This window comes from Aphelocoma coerulescens, chromosome 9, assembly GCF_041296385.1.
Source record: "Aphelocoma coerulescens isolate FSJ_1873_10779 chromosome 9, UR_Acoe_1.0, whole genome shotgun sequence".
NCBI classification, from domain to species: domain Eukaryota; kingdom Metazoa; phylum Chordata; class Aves; order Passeriformes; family Corvidae; genus Aphelocoma; species Aphelocoma coerulescens.
Genome location: NC_091023.1, coordinates 7,295,004 through 7,315,233, shown reverse-complemented (window position 1 = coordinate 7,315,233; position 20,230 = coordinate 7,295,004). Strand labels below are relative to the sequence as shown.

Below are 20,230 nucleotides of genomic sequence, written 5' to 3'. Positions count from 1 at the left end.
TCCAGGGCACAGCTGTACTGCAGCCTCAGCTGTTAGGAGGCTTGGGAAGATTTCTCATCTCTTGCACCTTGTGGCTCAAGCTTTCACTCTCACCTAATGCTGTGTCTGCTCTTTTAAAATTAACTCTGATTCTGCAGCACAGGTAGCGGAGTATGTTTTTAAAAAGCTATAACACAAATTGTCTCTGCATATAACAACATTAAGGGAAAACTACTTTCATCACTTCAGGGCACTTTCTTTTGTATCATTATGAGAATTATCTTATTATGTTAATGTTTTGCACTGAAGTTCTAATCCATTGAGGATCTCTGGAGTGATACTAAGAGGAACAAACAATTAACTACCAGCTAGAAACATTTAGGTATGAGGCAGAAATGAGAAGTTCTGGGAGAACAGTCTCAAAAAAATTAACAAATCCATTTATGTTGATTGGAGCAGCAAAAACGAGAGGTTTTTTCTGGTCTCCCATAACATAGAACTTTCCCCATTTAGAAACATATCATTGGAAGTAGAGGGGAAAAAACACCTTTGAGGATTAAATATTAGAGTTTCTGCTCTGCATTTTATAAAATACCTCAATTTCAGCACTGATTAGACCAATAAAGACACCATAGAAGTAATACAGCTCTGAATGAAACAGTGGCACAGTTAGTAATTAAGGATTTTGGGGATTATGAGATTTTTTCCTGCCATCAAGCTCCTCAAACAAAAACACACACACAAAAACATATTCCCTACATTCCTTTCAGTTAAAAATAATTTAAGATTATTTCCTTGCAGCCTAATCTAGAACTGGAATCAAGTTCAACAAAACATAGAAACATTCATGTTTTAAAGATTTCTACCACAGCATTTCCAAAACCTCCGTAGGAGAAAAACTCTGCAGAGCCACCAGCATTTTGGTTTGTTTAGCTTAAAGAAAAGCACCAGAACACTTGCCATGAATAAGGTAATAGAGAGTTCAAAGTCCTGTATACAATATATAAGGAAACTACTTAATTTTGACACCAGCTGTTTTGAGCTCCACTGAAATAGCAGGAACATGATTACGAGTGGTTTAATTGAATAAAGACTGGTTTATAGTAGAAAAAGAAATGGCAAATAATTATATTCATTTAATTCACTTGGGATTCAGCTTGTTTTCTGCTTCCTTGATATTAATGAAAAGAAATCTAATTTGTTCTACATGGCAAGAGATGTAATTTAGATGCTTATTAATGCACAATTCTGGTAGCAGCTCTCTGAGAAATGTAGCTTTTAAAGTGTTTGTTTTGTAACTCCAGGAAGCTACAAGTGTAACAAAACAACACGCTTTGCGTCCAAGTTTAAAAAAATTGAAAAAAATTGTTTCTCACTGCAAGCAGGCATATTTGAAGACTTTATCAGAACCTGGAAAGAGAGCTTTTGTAACACCATGACTTAAAATATACACTTCAATACAGTATTTTCTGAACTTTACTGTAAACATGCTTAACATTAAGTAAAATGACAAAATAGTTCTCCTACAGTCTCTAACATTTCATACCATTACACACACTGGACACAATCACAACGTCCTTGGAAAAATATTACTAATTGGCTTTAAGAGCTATCACATCTGTCTTAACCAGGCTAATCCTCTCTGACACTGCCTGCATTCTTGCCTCCCAAAGAATACTTCTGTTACTTCTAACTTTTTCTGCTGCACATGCAGAAGGAGTGTTGCAGGCATTGTAAATCCTAACTGCACCACAGGTTGAAATACAGGGGAAAAATGAAACATCATCAAACATGCCTTGAAATCAAGCAATGGGAAATAAGTACCATTGCAGATCCACCTTGTGATCTACCCAGGAAAAGAGAGAGAAAAGAACAGCAGGACAGCAGAGCTCCTGTGATCATACACAGCTTCTAGCCTGAAGGTAACTAAGTGAGGAATCCAAAGAAATAGATTTCTTAGGCAATGCTTAGTTCCTTGGCCTCCTGCACAAGGCACAACTCTCACACTTTGAGAGGGGCATTCCTGAGAATCACCCAGATGTCCTGAGCCACTTCAGGGCACCTTCCCATGCTCTGCACAGATGACTTGCCATCCAATTTCCCTGACTTTTAAAATGAGAAAAACCCTTTCTCCATTGCTCTGAATCCCTAAGTTTTTAAATTTCCTGATTCAAGAGTTTAATTTTCAATTAAAGCTGTGGTCATGGAGGGAAGCAGGGATAGGAAATAATCATAACATTAAGGAAGAAAAAAAAATCAACACTTTCTCATTGAAAATCTCATTAAATAGGCATATGCTACGTATATACTATATACACATATATATATATATCTCTTGCATACATATATTCTATACATGTAAATAAAAAAGACTTCAGATTAGATGCACTCCCATCGTACAGGCAATTAAGCTGGTGTATTTCTAGAAACTGAAACTTGTTTTTAATGAGTGCTACAAACTTTTAAATTTTGTTTCTCAAACTCCATTCTGTTCCAGCTAATTGTCTAGTCTGCTAGCTGCTAATTAGCTGCAAGTCAATAACTGAAGTTTCTGTCAACAGGATTTGAATTTCAGCTATAAAGCAATGGAAATTCATTTCCACTAGCACACCTTAGAAATTCCTCCAATTAGCTGCCTTTTGTCCTGATTTATTCCTGTGGGATGAATACTTACAGTCCTGAACTTTATTTGTTGCTGCACATAAATAACCAGGATTATTTTCCAAAAGCCTATTAATGTTTTATTTTTATAAATCACATCTATATCCACTAGGATGGCTGCCCTTACAACGTTAAGCAATTAGTATCTTGAACAACATTTTGTAATAAAACTTAATTTGCAATAATTAGAATCTAACCAAAAAAAATAGTTATCATTAAGATACCTACAGGCATTTTGCTTGGATGGTAAAATAATGAAGCTATCTATAAATGTTTCCCTCTTCAAAGTAATGGTCCAACATATAGACGCTTCAAAATAATATGTGAAGACAATACATTTTAAAATTGAAATATGATTAAACTTTAAAACACAGTTCAAAACTGCAAACATAAAAAAAGCAGTTTTGATTTTCCTTAATGCAAACATCCAGAAGTCTGAAGGAAAAAAAATGTAAGCTGGTAAAAAAAAAAAAAAAAAAAAAAAAAAAAAAAAAAAAAAAAAAGTGACTTTTTGGTTTTAGATTTCTCAGATTTTTTTTTTCACTCATTTTAGACCTTGCAATGGCACAAGACATAAAAAATAATTTGTAAAATATCTTTGCATGTAAATATAAACACACTGGACCCATTTTCTTCTTCCATTTCTGGCTTTAGCTATGGGTCCTTCTGAGAAGACATCTTTTTATGGAATGGTGCTAATAAAGAAGACAGGATTCACTGAAGGGAGAGCAAGCCTATCAAAAGCATTATTTTCCAGCAGAAAGAAAGTATAAAAGAAAAGACTGGAGAAGTATTTTTAGGCTACTTTATTGGACATTAGTTTTGCTCTGGGCTCACTGCATTAGATGGGGAGCACTGTGATACCATGTTAAATACTGCCTTGTACAAGCACAGCTGAACCTGGCTCCAAGACATTTACCTGTGCATAGTAGTTGTATAGATAAAAATTGTAGTAATGCCCATATTTGATCAAGAAAGATGAATTTCCAGGTGCAAAATCATACAGGGTCAGGATTTTGCTGTTTTGTTTGTACACTGAGCTCAGAGGGGACAGCAGAAGCATTCACAAACTTGAAGAAAAAAAAAAGGCTATAATGAACTTAGGTTTCCCTCTGATAAATTATATGAGATGCTTCAAAAGTAAGTGGAAAATTTGAAAAGAAAACAAGCAGCACTTGAGACTACTCTCTTCAGTGAAAAATAAGGAAGTTCACTATGTGGAAATCAGCTGTCAGCCCTTTATATCAGGTCTCCAACAATAAAGCATGACAAGCCTGCATCTAGTGCCTCACAAAGTTATGATAAATGCCTGAAAGGGCTGCTGGGTACTTCTAAATACTGTGCTGAATATTCCTCAGCATACAGCAACTGTCATATGTAATTGCACTGATTCAGTGCCATTAGAACTGTGGTAAATAGAAGAAGGGGAGAATATTAATCTGCAAATTACTGATGGACACATATCTGGGTAGATCAGAGCTAGGCAATCACCAACCATATTAAATTTAACAAGAACAACTGCAGAACTCCCTGCCTGGGATGGGGTAATCCTAACTATAGGTACAGAGTGGGGGACAAGAGGCTGGAGAGCAGTGCCATGTAAAAAGTCTGTTGAACACAAGTCACCAGTGGGCCCTGACGCAGTTGGGCAAAAGGGAGCATCAAGCACTGCACTGCCAGCTGGTCAGGGGACACAACTGTCACACCTCAAGTGCTGTGAACAGTTTTGGGAGCCAAAAAGACAAAAAACTGTAAGAGTGTCCAGAGGAGGGCATGACTGAAAAATATAACATTCTCTTAGCAAAGGATTGTTTCTCTCACTCATAAGGATTAACATAACCCAAAAAGGACTTTGCCACTTTTATGAGAGAATAAAGGTCCTCTGCATAGAAATACAGAAGTATTCTAAAAGCAGAAGACTTTAAACATCTGCTTGTGTTAGTGGATACGATGGCCCTCTGCTAGAGAGAGAAAAACTATCAAGAAGGAATTGAAAACAAAAACTAATTGGAAAGCAACCCTAGAAAAATATTACCTAAACAGCAAGCCTTTGATAGCAAGCATACATTTCTAGAACACAGAAGAATCCCTTGAGTCTGAAATACTACAAAGGTAAGCAGAGTCTCCTAAATTCTGTTCTGGGTGTTTTGAATGGGAAATGAAGGCAACATCTGGATGGCTAATCCAGAAAAGGCTGATCTACAGATTCTACTATGCCTGTTGTGCACTCGTAAAACATGTAGCGCAGAAAATATTATCTACCATTCTTCAGCACATCTCACCCTAAGATCTTAACAAGCTTTGCTAATATGAAACATTTGCACTGCACAATGTCCATGTGTCTTAGGGAATAAAGGTTTATCCTCCTAGTGCTGGCGTAGTCTGCTCTAGCCTAAGAACTGGTAGGAAGCCAGGCAGCTACTCTGGCCAAAATACAGCCCAAACTGAAGGAGCAGACCAGGATAATACATTCTAGCAACCAAAAAAGCTTAGAATTTGTTTTTCAGTATATATCTGTCTTTAGCATGGTTCCTAATGCCAGTATGGATCGGAATTGGACTGCTGGATCAGAATCATCTGACTTTCTTCCCTTCAAGATTGTCCACACACAAGATGTAAAACTGCACTTTGTGGAAGGGGATGATCAAAAAATTAAAATGAGAAACAACCTTTCAGTTTGCCATGTTTCTCGTGTCCTGGATTTCAGCTAAAGCCTGTGAAGCTGTAGGTGGGACTGAGCAGTGCAGGAATCCAGCGTGGGGGAAAAGCAGGCACTGCACATAGATTGTATTGTTGGAAGTTTTATCCGTGCCTGATAATGCACTAAAGCTCCAAAATGCCAACACACAGGAAGAGAATCACTTTCCCCCCACTGCTTTTGACACTTTGACACTGAAATTCCTCCTTTTCATTAATTACATCATCAATTTGTTTCTGTTGGTATCTTAATCTTCCTCAAAGCCATTTCACCCCTTTTAGGAGCACCAGCAGAACATTACACATCCCAGTCTTGTCAAGGAGCCTCAGAAGATGGCCCTGCTCATTCTGAGCTTTAGTCAGTCTGGGCAAAGGACTGCAGATGCACTTTTCCACAAGATTAGCCACCAACACAAGTTTAATTTCCCATGTTTCCTAAGGTACAGAAAAGTGAAGGGTGTGGAAGATAGGCAGACAAAAAATTGGTTTAGGCTAACCTGAAACCTTACATTTGTCTTCATGTACTGTCCCCATCTGTCTTTGAGGAAATCAACAATAACTTCAGCATTTTTACACTCCTTCTTCTAGCACTGAGCCACAAGTTATTACAGCAGCCCAATTTCCACAGATCCACAAAATGCAATGGACTGCGCTTCTAAGGTGAAAAATGTATGAAGTGGTTGAGGTCAAAGACACAAAGGAATTTTTTATTTTACTGGTTTCTTCCCTTTAAAGGCCTGTTTTCAGATTCCATCCAATTTCAAATACACTACACAGTACAGAAATACAACTGGGAATGTCCCTAAACAAATTTTTAGCACTTGGCCATCTACGTTGTTGATAATGCCTTTAAAATATAAATCATGCTACAAACAAACATTAGGCCCTCTAGGGTTCTCTTCAAGACATTATCTCACACAGCTCAGCAGGGTTTAAGTTTTCTCAGTCATCTTTTTAAGTTAAATCATTTAAGTAAAATGTGCCTTCTGATCAGGGCCTTAGATTACTCATATGATTAGAGTTAGAGCCGGAAACAAGATTCCTGGCATTCCAGTTATGACTTGTTTAGGAAATTGATATTGGCATTTTCTGCATAATTTGCTATTTCTCCAGTGAATTACTTTTCTGTCTTCGATTGTCCTAAAGAAATTTCAACCTTATGGGGGAATAAAACTAATTAAAAAACCCGGCAAATTTAACTTCAGGCAGAGAGTCTGAGCTTCCTGTTAGAATTAATGTACCTATTGATCTGTTAAAATAATAAACTAAATTTCACAGTCTATCACAGAAAACAGCAAGGTGTTTGAGGTCAAACACTAATTTATCCTTTAAAGGAGACTATAGGGTTTCTTATACCATATATAGGTTAACCTGGGCAGCTTTCCAAGATAGGATGAGAAGAATAAATAGGAATAAGGCCCTATGGAATACACAGGGAAACAATTAGTCATGTTAAAGGTTTTTTTTGTTTTTTTTTTTTTTGTTTTTTTTTTTTTTTTTTTTTTTTTTTTGCTTTACACAGACAGAACTCCCTGTAATAATACAGAGATGATGCAAAGCATTCATTCTTCTCAGGGACACATTTTAAACTGCCTAGTGACAAGCCTTTTTCTTTTTTTTTGACCATGTTAGTTAAAGTTTAAAATAAAGTAGTCTTAATTCTTAATTCTGCAATGTATCTTCTGTGAGTTTTGTCCTCTTCCCCAGTCTTTCCTGAATACAGTTGCTGCTACTACATAAGTTAGGAAGAAAAGGTCTGCTTTAGATTTTCAATATCAAAGACAAATCAATTCTAATTTTTCAGGAGATGAAACCACTGATGCAGAAGGTCATTAAACACTATCTGCTTTTCAGTGGCACTGGAGCCCAGAATAAAGGATCTCACAAAATGAAAATCACTGAGATTGAGAAGACGAAGAGAAAGGAACAGTTTCTGCTCAGGAGGGGGCACTGAATATATTTACAAAAGGGACATCCTCTTTATTAATGCCATATTACTGATTATACCCACTGAGTACCCAGGTGCTATCCCAGTGATGCAAATCCTTACACAATATAGGAATTTATGACCCAAAACTCCAAACAAAATTAATCTTTGCTGCCAGCTGTCCTCCACTAGCATCACTATGTACCTGTAGTTTAGTTTTAAATTTAAAAAAACCCCAAACAAACAAACTGATATTTTTATTTCAACCAACTCACTCATGTTTCCTTCTGGTATCTTATGCTATGGAATCTTTACCACAATAATTACCACAAAAACATATTCAAAATGATCAAGATTCATGTAAGTTATTGTGTTAAATGGAAGCAACAAACACATTGCAGAGATGAAGCCCCAAAAGCAATGTTAAACAAAAGAGCAGGAAATCTGAAATTGGCATCTAGGATTCAGGTCTGACAGTGCACCACAATCTGCAAAGATGGCACATAGCAATTTACACATTATTCTTTCTTGCATCATTTGGAAAGCCTTATCAGCACGGCTGCCAGTCCCTTTGTCTTGTTGGGTTCTTCATCACACCCCTGAATTTATATTTCCCTGATCAAAACCGCTTGCATGAATATATTAGATATTCATCACAATTTGAAGTCAGACCTAAAAATATCAGTTTGGTTTACCTTCCCTTTTTTGTTTATTTTCTTTCTCTACCTATTCTCTTTCCTTTTATCCTTTAGTTGCCTTTTGTTTAGCTAGTATCAGGTGTATCCAGACAGGACCATTTTTCACTGAGCCTGTGACCAATGAGGCAGTCAAGAGCATTGACCTAAAGAGTTTGACGTTAATTCAAGTTTGTCAGGTCACAAAATTCCTGGTAAGACTTTGAGCTGAGCCCATGTTTCTGCAGAGGCAGTACTACAGCAAAAGGCTGAATGGAAAACAAACAAACAGGATTTTTTTTTTCACTTTTATTATAGGTTTCCTCTCCTCTTTCCTGCATTTGTCTTCTTTCCACATAAAAGAAGTAGGCTTGACTCCAGTAATAGCTCCAGCTCTTCTCAAATAACTGTCTCTATTAACTCTCCCTCAGCCAACCACCCCTACAAGGAACATTTTTTATTATCTCAAAATAGATTGTGTCAGTTGTTGTTACAAACAGCAATTCCTTTTTCTCTTGTATCTTTGGAATTCATTTAAAATACCTGCAATCATACACTAGCCTTGGGATTAAACTGGCCACTGTACACTTCAAACTGCAAGCCATGCTCAGCTGGCCAGTGGCACAGACTACCTGCAACTATCTTGCTCTGTAACTGTATTTGTACTCATTGTCTCTCATTCCTAAACAATGCTGTTTCTCTAATGCAACACAGTGTAAATTAATTTTCAACATCTACACATTTAAACCAGGTAACCTGGTTTATTTTTCCTAATCTCACCACATTCCACAGACTGAAAGCAGAAACAAATACTCCAATATCAGGTTATCTTACCTAAATGCTTTAGCAGGCTCATTAGTCAATACACACATTCATTTCCAAAAAAGTGCATGGAAATTAATGTGTAAATGCCTTCAAAGTGAATGAACTGATTCTCAGATGTGGAACTAATAATAAAGAGTACTACCCACACTACAGTTGTTAACAGAACTGTAATTAGGATTTTAACAATCAGAGTTACTATCTAAATTTCAACAGTCATCTTTTTACAATCATGTTAATTAGGAGAACATTATAAGGTAAGCAGGACCATATGCTTTCAGTGAAAAATTATTTTGTGAAGTTATCTTGCCTTCAGTATATTACACACAATGTGGAAAAGTAGCCTTTCTAAAGTAACTTGCATGCTATCAAACTTATGCAATATTTTAAGCTTTTTAAAATGTAAAGAAGAATTTTCACAGGCTCAGTATTTAATCAGTGTTGAAATCTTGAAATGAAAAACAAACTGTAGGAAAACCTAGCCTGCCTTGGTCACTCTGAAACACAGCCCTGCCCTGAGCACCACGAGTGCTTCCTCCAGTTTGGGTTCCTCTGCAAGCTCCGTGTGAGTGCACTCAGGGCCTGCCCCACACTGCTCTGGTGTTAGGGGACACATCTCAGGTCACACCATGGCACTACACCCTCAACCTGGTCAGGGTGCCACGCCTGGCCATACCCACTTAACTCATCCAGCCTGCAGCACAAATCTGGACACAAGTGTGTTTGAGAAAGGCTGGGGCACACCCTGCCAAAGGCCAGGTAAATGGCAGCCACTGCTCTCTGCCTGCCCACAAACCAAGTTATTTTACACCAGGGAGGTTGGTGAGGCAGGAATTACTCTTGGTAAATCCACACTGACTGTGTACAGTCACCTTTTCTCTTTCAAGTGCCCAGAAATGCTGTTCTGAGAGGACTCCGCTTATGATTTGACCTGGGACAGACCCTACAGTGAGTTACCTTCTGTTACCTCGGGACAACAGCACTTAAGACCACACTTTGCCTAGGAGATCATTTAATAGTATATATGTTATATATAATATAGCTGAATGTGGCCTGTGCAGCTCTGAAATCAGATTCAAAACTCACAAAGACTAAAGTTCTATTTTGGATCAAGTAAATGCTCAAGCCATTTGTAAACTACTGAAAGCTGCTAGTGCAGCTCTAATAGGACATCTCTATTACCTGCTCCAGCTATATTAAATATTTTTGTTAGCTAAATGACAAAATGTTGATTCCTGTAACTATACTTCAATCAGTCAGTGTGACAAGTATATAAAATTTAAATTGTCTGTATTATGATAAGGTCCCTTGGAATGTCATCCAAGACAATTAGGAAACATTTCTCTTATTCTAACCACCTATATGTATTTTGCATAAAAGTCACATGAAGTTCACCTGTCATTCTACAGTACCAACATCCATCAAATGACAGCATCTTCCATCATCAATTGTTTGTTATAATGGAAACAGAGTCCCTGAAATACAATGTACTAGAAGGATAAATGACTCTCACTTTGAAAATAAATGTACCTGCTTCACCTCAATGTTTATTTCCTATGAGTGCCAAGGGGATGCTGAGACATTCATCCAGCAGTGGGAGGACATTATCCCATGGCAATGTTCTGTTCTGAGAGTCTCTCTTAAATAATCCAAGGTCTATTATCAACATCCCTGATCTACAAAGCTTCATCTTCCAGTATGTGTACTGTGTACACTGGGATCAATCCTGGAAGATGATGGAGCCCTTTAAAGAACATGTTACCATGAAAAAGGTTTCACCATTTCATGGCCTTCTGTCCTTAGACAATACCAAACGTGCAAAAAAAGTGCAACACACTTATGTTTTTAATGTTTGACTCAAATAAGAGCCAATACCAAATTTTTAATCAGTTTGGTAAATTTGATTTTTGAAGGCTTATGGGTGTGCTTACTTTAAGGTCATGAATATAAAAATCTGTTTATTAATTTTAGTGCTGCAGAGTTATTTCAACTCAGAAAACCATTCTGTGAACTTAAAATTGTGCTCCCACCTGCAGAGATATGAGCAAAAATGCAAGCCTTTTGTAGGGCGAAGCATTTAGATGAAAGCTTTCCTCTGATACAGAATAAAACTAAGCCCAAAACACTGAAAGTATGCTCAGAGTGTACAATAACATCACCATTTCAGCTTCACAAAGGCCTCTGACCTTCCCTTTCATACCTGTCACTTTGAGATTCTGAGAAATTGGCCTAAACATTCTTCTAACCCCACGTATTCAGACTGTCTGCAGGATCAGGGTCATGTTGATACAATTGACAGAAAATAAAGAAAACCTTTATTCCACCAGATACTGTAAGAAAAATATGATACATCTCCTTGAAGGAAGTCTGTCGATTCTGTTGTAGGGCATATTATCAAATAGCATCAGGAATGGTTAAAAGTGGATGGCTTTTGTCACACAAAGGACATGGCAACATGTACCTAGGTGTGCACTGCCTTTGCATGTTTTTCTCATCACAGAAGACATGCAGATCAATTTACTCATGAAGAACTTGAAAACAGTAAACACAAATTAGGGTCCCAGCTAAGACACTAGTAAAATGAAGACACAGGAGTCTACATCTATTTAGAAACATTAAAATCAAATGCAAACAGAGAATACTAAGAACAATATCTTCACCTCCCAATGTTTTGAATCTCAGAGCATTTTCCCTACTCTTTTCTGCATTATAAATTCTACTCTTTCACATCCAGTATCATGGAAATGTAGAATAGGTGTCTTTTCTTTTTAGGTTTAGCTGAAAACAACCTCTCAAGCCCACTTTGAGCCTTTTTTTCTCTGATTGGTCCTACTTTGGGGTTGAGCTCCCTTAGTTGAAAAATTTGGTTCCCAAAGCATTCCACAATACACCTACACCCACAGTGATGATTTTATTTCTAAGGTTTAACTAACATTCACCAGCAGTTCCTACTTCAGAGGAGTTTCAGTCTCCAGATGCTTCCAATCATTTAATTTGATAAATTTCAAATATGGTCAACATGAACTTAGTTTCCAATTAAAAATAAAATAATAATATGAATTTTCACATTCTTACATAAGCCCAGTGGAAAACAAACAAACAAACAAAACAAAACAGGAAAACCAGAATAAAACCAGGAAACATGCTGCCACTGAAAGCAATATCAAGGTTTTTTCCTGACCTGGAAGTATTTTAAATATATGCATTTCATTTGATGAGTGCATGGAAGTATATTCTGTTCCACAGAATCTCTTTAAAGTTAATATAAAACTTGGAACCATTTCTAGGTTTCTGCACACACAGGAAAATGTTTATACCCCTCTTTCTGCATTTGGCAGGGGAAGTCCTCAAGAACTATAGTTTGGCAAAAATAAGAAAACCTCACCCAAAGTATTGATGTAGTCAAAAAGAAAAGAAGAACCTAAACCAAGAAAATGGGCTGATGCATAAAACACCAACATCAAACTGATTTTTCAAGTGCTACATGACAAGTCAGCTGGAGAGGAGAGGCCACATCTTGTGCTCCATGGACTGAAATATGCAGCATCCATGTCACTAGAAAATCACTGGAGATTCTGACATTTCAAAAACTGCTCTTCTGCATAAACATCCTTTATAAGATTTACAAAACAGTTATAAACAACTGCTTTTTTCCTCAGGATTTCTGTTGTGTTTCTAAACTCACAGTACTAATGGTCATTTCAACTTTGTTTAGTGATGCTTGACCCACAGGTAAGTCTATGCCTGAAGAGATCTACAAGAAATACTATAAAGAATTTTAAAAACCTCACCACTGATACATTATATTTGCAGGATCGACAGCATTCAGGTGCTTTGTACTTTAGCAGTCAGATCTGTCCATAATACTTGTTTATTTTCCCTGACATTAACAGTATATATTTAATTTCCTAGCAATTTTGACAACATACAGCCACAACTCCTGTAAAGTCATAGCATCACGTGCATGCAGTAAAGCATCTTTGAAAAAAACAGTAACACATTTTTAAAAGGAATACAGAAACCCAAGCTTACATACTTGAGGGTTTTTTGTTGGTTTTTTTGTTAGGTTTTTTTAGGAACTAAGCTTTAGAATTTAAAACAGTAAAACCAAGATGCAGAAGGACACAGTAAGTAAAAACAAGTTAGGACAACAGGATGCTTTAACCTGAGGCATCTTTCACATCATCTGAAGCAAGTTAAGACTCTGCAGCAAAGTACTTCTAAGAGATCATTAAGGATTATGTCAGCATCATGCTACATTTCACTGAAATGCAGCCACCTCTGGGATAAACACAAACATCAATTTAAAGAGTACATCCTTTGCAAAGTAGTTAAAAGAAGTTTCCAAAACTGCAGTGACACAGCAGCACGCTGAGCTTAATTTGCCTACCATCTACATCCTTGCAAGCCTCAGCACTGATAAAGTGCAATAAATTTGTGTTTAGAGGGCAGATTCCTGGGTCAGCAGAAATGAACCAAGTGATGGAGTTCAGTTGTGGTTGTGTCATAAACCACGTGGCCATGAACATCTCTGGAACCAGAAAGGACTGCAACCCCTGACTTCCTCCAGCTGTCAGCATGTTCCAATTCCCACCCAATGAGGGGATGATAATAGTATCAGCCAGTGTATGGTTTGCCTGGTGAAACTTTGCCCCAGGACTTTGAAACAGAATGAGTCTATCATTGCCTGTATCATATATGTGAAGCATGTCCAGGGCACACAAGTGTAGAGATATGTGCAGAAATACTAGGGTTGGAAAGGGGTATTGTATGACCCCTGTATTATTACCCTAAAAGCAAGCAAAAACCCCAAGGATGGCCCAGGTAACCACATTCCCCTCTGTTCCACTGGGAAACCACCAGCACCCAACTCATGGCATACCACCACACTAAATATTTATATAAAACTTCATTAGCAATTCAATGAATGCAAATTGTAAGATAATTTGTAAATGTTCCTCCCTAATTTTAAGGCACCGTGTAGCAGCACTATGAATTATATGGGTAAATCTGTGCTATAGCTCAAGGAGAATAGACAATGTGTTTACATAATTCTGTTCAGATCAATAAGGTTTGAATAACTAAACCCATAAAGAGACTTCAGGGAACCTACTTTTACTATTAAGGAACTGCCTTTGCACCTAATTTAAACATAAAATAGACAAACTATTACATTTCTGGGATCCTTGTTAATTGTTTTGTTATATATTTAACATTTGTAACAGCTCTCACAAGTACAAAATTAATAATTGATTATCAATTATTTGGAAAATAACCTAAAGTGGCTATGATATGTATAATTTGCCCATACAGATGTATTTTCTTTTAAATGAAGTTTATTCTGAACTGCAATAGGAAGCATCTTAATTTTCATGTCCAACATATATTCTCTGTGAGATTAATAGTAAAGCATTAAAATCAATAGGATTAAAAATGTATAGATAAATAATACCTCTTACACGGCTTCCTGATATTAGCACTGTACTTTTAGCAGAGAAGTGTATTAAAAGGGGTAGGTTACAAATAAAATAATGAAAATGAGTCATCTTAATTGTTCAGTTACATATTCCATTAGGACTACATAAAGCACACTCATGTACAGCTGAACGAAACCTAAAACTCCATTCTGTGTTAACCTTCCTATTTTTCAAGGTGAATGTTTTTTTAAAGTAGTGCCGGGATTAATTTACAGAACAGGACTTAGAGGAAGATACTCACCCCCTAAAAAAACCCAAACATTTGCTGCCACACCTGCTGTGCTCAAATTCTCCACAGCTCCTGCAATCACAATCATAACTACCATTTTTGCACATTATAAAAGTAAAAAATTGCCACTATGTTCTAAAAACTCAGCAACCTCATATATTTTGTTGTTTTTCTTCTTCTCGTCCTAAAGATTCCAACTTTTATTCTTCCCCAGCTCAAATTATGTACTTGCTTATAGCAATCTGAGTATGTTTTCCTTTCACTGCCTTTTATTGAGCTTTACCTCACACTCCAGGCAGTCACTTCCTCGGTAGGGAAAATTTACTGTATTTGTGCCTGCACCTGGAGAGTTCCCCCCACTCCTCTCTCATCGGGATATTCTGCCCACCCTGACACCCAGCTCATGGCAGGGAAGCAAAGCAGCTCCTCACCTGCTGCCCACAGCCCAAGGCCTGGAGGGGTTTTCAGGCATTTAGTCACTTGATGAGCCACATGCTGAGCTGTTTGTACTCAGGTTTCTTAGAGGAAGCCTTTGGGTTTCATTGGAAATATCATCCCTCGAAGTACTGCTGAGGCTGTAAATCTCCCTAATTGCCAACTGAAAACATGCAAATATTTTCTTCCTGTGTTCTTCACCAGCCTCACTGCTGCTGTGACTGGGGGAGAAGGAAGCCTACTCTCTTCCAAGTCCTCCTCCAGCTCGTCTCTCAAATGCCCACACGGACGGGATTCTGCCAGGGAATAGCAGCGTGAGCCCAAGGTGATCTCTGCCAGGTTTAGTCACGTTTACAAAAGTTTCTAAGGCACACTTTGCTAATTTTAACCACAGAAAACTTATAGCACAGGCAAAACAAAGCACCGCTGAGCAGAGCTTGCTCAGCCCATGCCAGAGTTCCCAGATCTCAGGCTCCTAGGTGGAAGAGGAGTCTGCACAAGGAGATGGTGAGTGTTTGGGATCCAGCACCTCAGACACAGACTACACTGCCCTGGGCAGTGGCACAACAACATGCCAAACTGTCCCATGTTCCTGACTCTCAGCTCCTTCTATTTAAGGAATGTCCTTATCCACGATATAATGGCTGCAAAATTCAATTTTGTGACATTTGTGACATTTTTAAAGGATCCTGGGATGGCTCTAACTTCAGGCATGCTGCATCTTGAAAAAAACCAATGAGCTACTGTGGGACTGCCCAACTGCAGATTCTAAAGGGAAACACTGCACTGGATACACTCCATTTAAATTAACACGTACATTTTTCTGTTCAACACCACGGGCTGCAAAATTCCTAACGTTCGAAAAAACCTAGAAGCAGTTGTCAGATTATTCAGAGGATGTAGCGGAGCATATCTTTTATATTTATTCTGCATAACCTCCACACACATAGCAGGCCATCACATTCCAGCAAAAATATCTCAGTACAAACAAGATTGAAACAAATAGTCAAAAGGAACATCAAAGAGCAAAGCAGCAGGAGTTTGCTCTTCTAAAGTTATCAGTTTTCATCACTGAAGCAGAGAGATGAGAGACAGAAGGGGAAATGCCAGATGCAGTCATGTAAACCAAGCTATGGATCTGGGAATGTAAGATGGCCAACAAACACTGCAGTTAGCAGAGAGACAAAGACTGCTGACTGAAATATTAAATCTCTGTCTACTTTCTACTTTTACATTAAATATTGGTATTTACTCATGTTTATCACTGCAGGTGGTTACAGGTTTATTCTAAAAAAAAAAAAAAAAAAAAAAAAAAAAAAAAAAAAAAAAAAACAGAAACCCACCACCCCTAGCAGACGTTTAAGCTTTCAGACTGTGAAATGTATTCACCTGAACTTCAGTTAAGTGTTGATCAAAGAATGTTTAACAAAAAGAATGTTTTACATACATGAACTTCCCAGCTTTGAATTTCATCTGTGAAAAACATACACTAACAAGGTCCAAAGCTGTCAATCAATTCTTCACAAATAATTTTAGCATCCCATGAAGCCAACACATACATCCACTATATGCACAAGAATTAGCACAGAGCACTCCAGGGTACCTTCTCATCTAGTACAATATAATTATTTTACCATTAATTTTGTTACACATTATTAGTATTGCAAGAGCACCAAAATCAGGGTCACATGAAACCACAGACAGAATTTCTCACAGTAGATGTAAAAGCCAAATTTTCCAGCATGCACAAAAGGCCTCTGGTTCAACATGCCAGTATGGAAACTCCAGTCTCTTAGCACCCCTACAAAGCTGCCTCTCTGCTTCTGCTGTTGCCTAAATCAACATACTAAATGGTCTGCAAATAGCATTCAAAATTTTTATGATCATTTTAAACAGTTCTCCTTCCTCCTTCCATTGAAGATGAAAGTATTTAAAATCTACCACACAGCTCTTCTCCTTAAACTATGTTCATCTATAACCTAGGGCTGGCAAGATGAAGAAAAGCCTGCAGAAAGTGCAAAGTTATGACACATTTCCCTGTGAAGCCATTTAAAAGTTCAAATATAGCACTTAATCCATTTTAATAACAGCTTTAGGAAATTGAAGTAAAAAAATCCTGTGCAACTTTTAAAATTGAACTCTTCTCATAACCTACAAAACATTACTATGAAACAGCTGTGCTGCTTTTTCCAAGAACCATTCCCTTCCCCCTTTTCAACAACCTAAATAAAACCAAGAATAAGGATGAAAAAGAAAATACAAAACTAACACACATTAAATTTCCCTCACTTTTACCCTTTGACTCCCTTTGTACTTAACATATTATTACTGACTACTTTCTAAGAACAGCATTCTCTTGTTTTTAAAATGACCATCTAAGAATTATGTGAAATTTAAAGCTCCCCAAAACACAGTGATAGTTTTTCTTTTACATTCATAGCACAGCTAAAATATATCAGGTCTGATTTTCCCCTGCTTTTTAGTGGGGAAACAACCTACTAAGAGAGCAGATTAAAAGAAAGGTTCAGGAGGAATGCTGAGGACAAACACTTCTCCCTAGCTTTACCTGCACACAAAATTGATGAAGTCTGGGGGTTCCCCACAAGCTAACCCGCCCTTTCCCCCAGCCCAGCTTCCCCAGCCTGGCTGAACTGGGGGGCTGCTGGCATAAACAGGAGCCAGTAAGCCCCTGGGGCACTGTGATGTGGCCAACTCTTTGCCCCACACCCTGTCTTTGGCTACTGCTCCCCAAAGGAAGAAAAGTCTAGAAAATAAACATGAGGACTCACCTACACCCAAGATGCTGCAGAGAAGACCAGGTTCCTGAGGTTCCTCACACACTATAGGACAAGAAAACTCTGCCCCACCCAAGGACAGGAGCCCCATCTGTGGGTAATTGGGTAATTGCCACCAGCTGGCACTGCACATTTACACCTGTACCACTGCCTGCAAACCCTCCCGAACAATTGTGGCACAGTTATTTCCACTGCAAACACCTGTGAATACCAGAACACTTAATAACAGTCCATCCCAGAAAACAGCTGAGAAAAAATACTAAGAAAGCAAGTCAATTCAATTATCATAAAAGTTCTGTTTGCTTCATTTACTAACATCAGGGCTTCACAGCAAAGCCAAAGACGGTTGTTCAGACAACAAAGATGAACCTGGTTGTCATTTCCAACTGGGCAAGGGGTTAAAATCTCTTTTTTTCCCCCAAATGAATAGGAACTAAGAATTCAGCATGTACATTTTGCAATATCCATCATTTATAGACCATGATTTGATAGCTTAAAATGGGAGGCTAGAAGTGCCTTATGTAACTGCTTAGGCTGTGCACAATGTAAGCAATGCAGTACATGTCCAATTCTAACAGCACCATGCTGACTCTGTCCCCACAGCCAACCTGCTGTGGGCACTCAGGGATGCACCAGCTTCTGAAAAGATCCCAGGTGCTGTCATGGAAATATAAGATGAACGAAGCAGAATGGTCCCATTCGCTTCAGAATTAAATCAGAACTAAAGACATGGCTTGAGCCCTCTGGAACAAAGTGGTTTTGCAATAGGGAGGTCAGCATAGTTAGTGAATGTTGAGGTTCTCCAACTCTTAAGTCAGAATGATTTTATGTATTGCTACAAATACTTAACAGCTCCCTGGAAGATTAAATTAATTTCTTACTCCTCAAATATCCACATGTCACATATCTTTGGTCTACTCTGAAAAGAACCAAGTATACTTTACAGCTTCCAGATAGGACATACACTGGCATATTTATTTCATTTTTAGAACTGCAGTGAGCAAATAAATTACCTAATTCAGGTTTCTTTGAAAAGAAGCCTGAATATACTAAATAGTCTTCATGGATTTATTATTTTTAAATTTTTACACCTCAGTGAAATTTGTTGCGTGAGAGGAGAAAACCCCCACAAGGTGATCACAGCTGGAATAATTTCACATGGTCACAGCACCATTTTGTTAAATGCAACTGAAACTGGTGAGCACTTTTAAGGGGGGTCAGATGGCTGGCTGGCCAAGGCAGTGCTGTTGCTGCATAAATGATCCTAAAGGTGTAGCTGGTATTCTTTTTTTCATTTATTCTTCCTGGGTGCCTGCCCTTTTGCACACAGACTAAGTGCAATTTTGTTCCTGTGTTTGGGCACAGGACAGGTTCTGCAGTGTTTCCACAACACATTCCTCACAGCACTCCCCAGCTTCCATACAGTTATAATCCCCTCTGTGAGCAGGCTGGAGGGAATCTCAAATAGGTACATAGGGTTATCTGTAGGCAGCAAAGGGGAATTTGTTGGAAAGGCTCTTTAGTGGTTAAAGCAATGCCTACAGATTTGTTCACACTTGCACACCCCTTCCTTATTGTGTCAGTCTGAATGCAGCCAAGGAAAAATCAGGAAAGAAAGTTCTAACTTTTTTGTACCACAGCCCTAAAACATACTCACTCTTGCTTTACAAATCCGTGGTTTTATACAGAGAGCAATTTTGTACAGAAACAATGTCTGCCTCTCACTGCAGCTCTACCTTTAATGATGGTTTCAAGGAAGGTGAGTAAATGCTTGCCTTTTCATTCATGGTGTACACTGGCTAAATGAATTTAGCTTGAATACCAAGTTAAAAAAACTACCTCTAAAATATACATGGTGTCCTTCAGATGACAAATAAAGCAGTGTAGAAAGGCAGCAATTTCCAGTGAATTGCCTATAAAGCAGACAGTTCTGGCACGTATGAAGGAACAGGCCTCGGTCTCTGATGGAGCTTAATTTGCTTTTGCTTACTGCTAAGTCAATTTCATAGGAATGATTTATCCCACGCTCAGAAATGTTCTGTTAAGGAAAAAAAACCCAACATGCCTTTTGGCATCTGAAAACACCAGAGTACCTCATATATACAGATAGACCTTCCTCACAATTCCTTATGCAAAAACTAGACAGCTCTTTTCTATGTAGCATAAAAGGGCAGGTGCCTTTTCACAAGATGGAAAAAGTTCTCACTTTTGCACCTGCCTTAATTCAGACATGGAATCACAGAAATCACAGAATATCTGAGAAGACTGTGAATGGTCTCTTTAAAACATTAAAACATTACTTGCTACATCAGTGATTTCATCAGTGATTGTCAGGTGTTCAGGGTTAGGGCAAGATGAAGAGCTTTCCTCCCACACCAGTAACGCCTTGGCACATAGGAGAGAGTGCTCCAGCAGAACTTGAGTGCTGGAGTTTAACCTGGCCATTTAACATTGACAGTTAAGCAATTCTTTGTTGACAATCATTATTTCCATATGTTGTGGAAGATACAGAATGCTCCAATTCCTAGCTGGAA

General features: G+C 38.1%; 1 protein-coding gene across 8 annotated transcripts in view; it reads right to left on the bottom strand.

Moving 5' to 3' along the window:
* Window positions 1–20,230, bottom strand: part of CLSTN2 (calsyntenin 2) — a 405,855-nt gene that overhangs the window by 130,325 nt on the left and 255,300 nt on the right. The window contains exon 1 of one of the 8 annotated variants that reach the window (XM_069024918.1): window positions 17,691–17,750. The exons of the other annotated variants lie outside the window; for them this stretch is intronic. The gene's annotated coding sequence lies outside the window, so the exon portion shown is untranslated. Of the gene's footprint in view, window positions 1–17,690; window positions 17,751–20,230 lie in introns of those variants that run through there. 8 annotated transcript variants of the gene reach the window in all.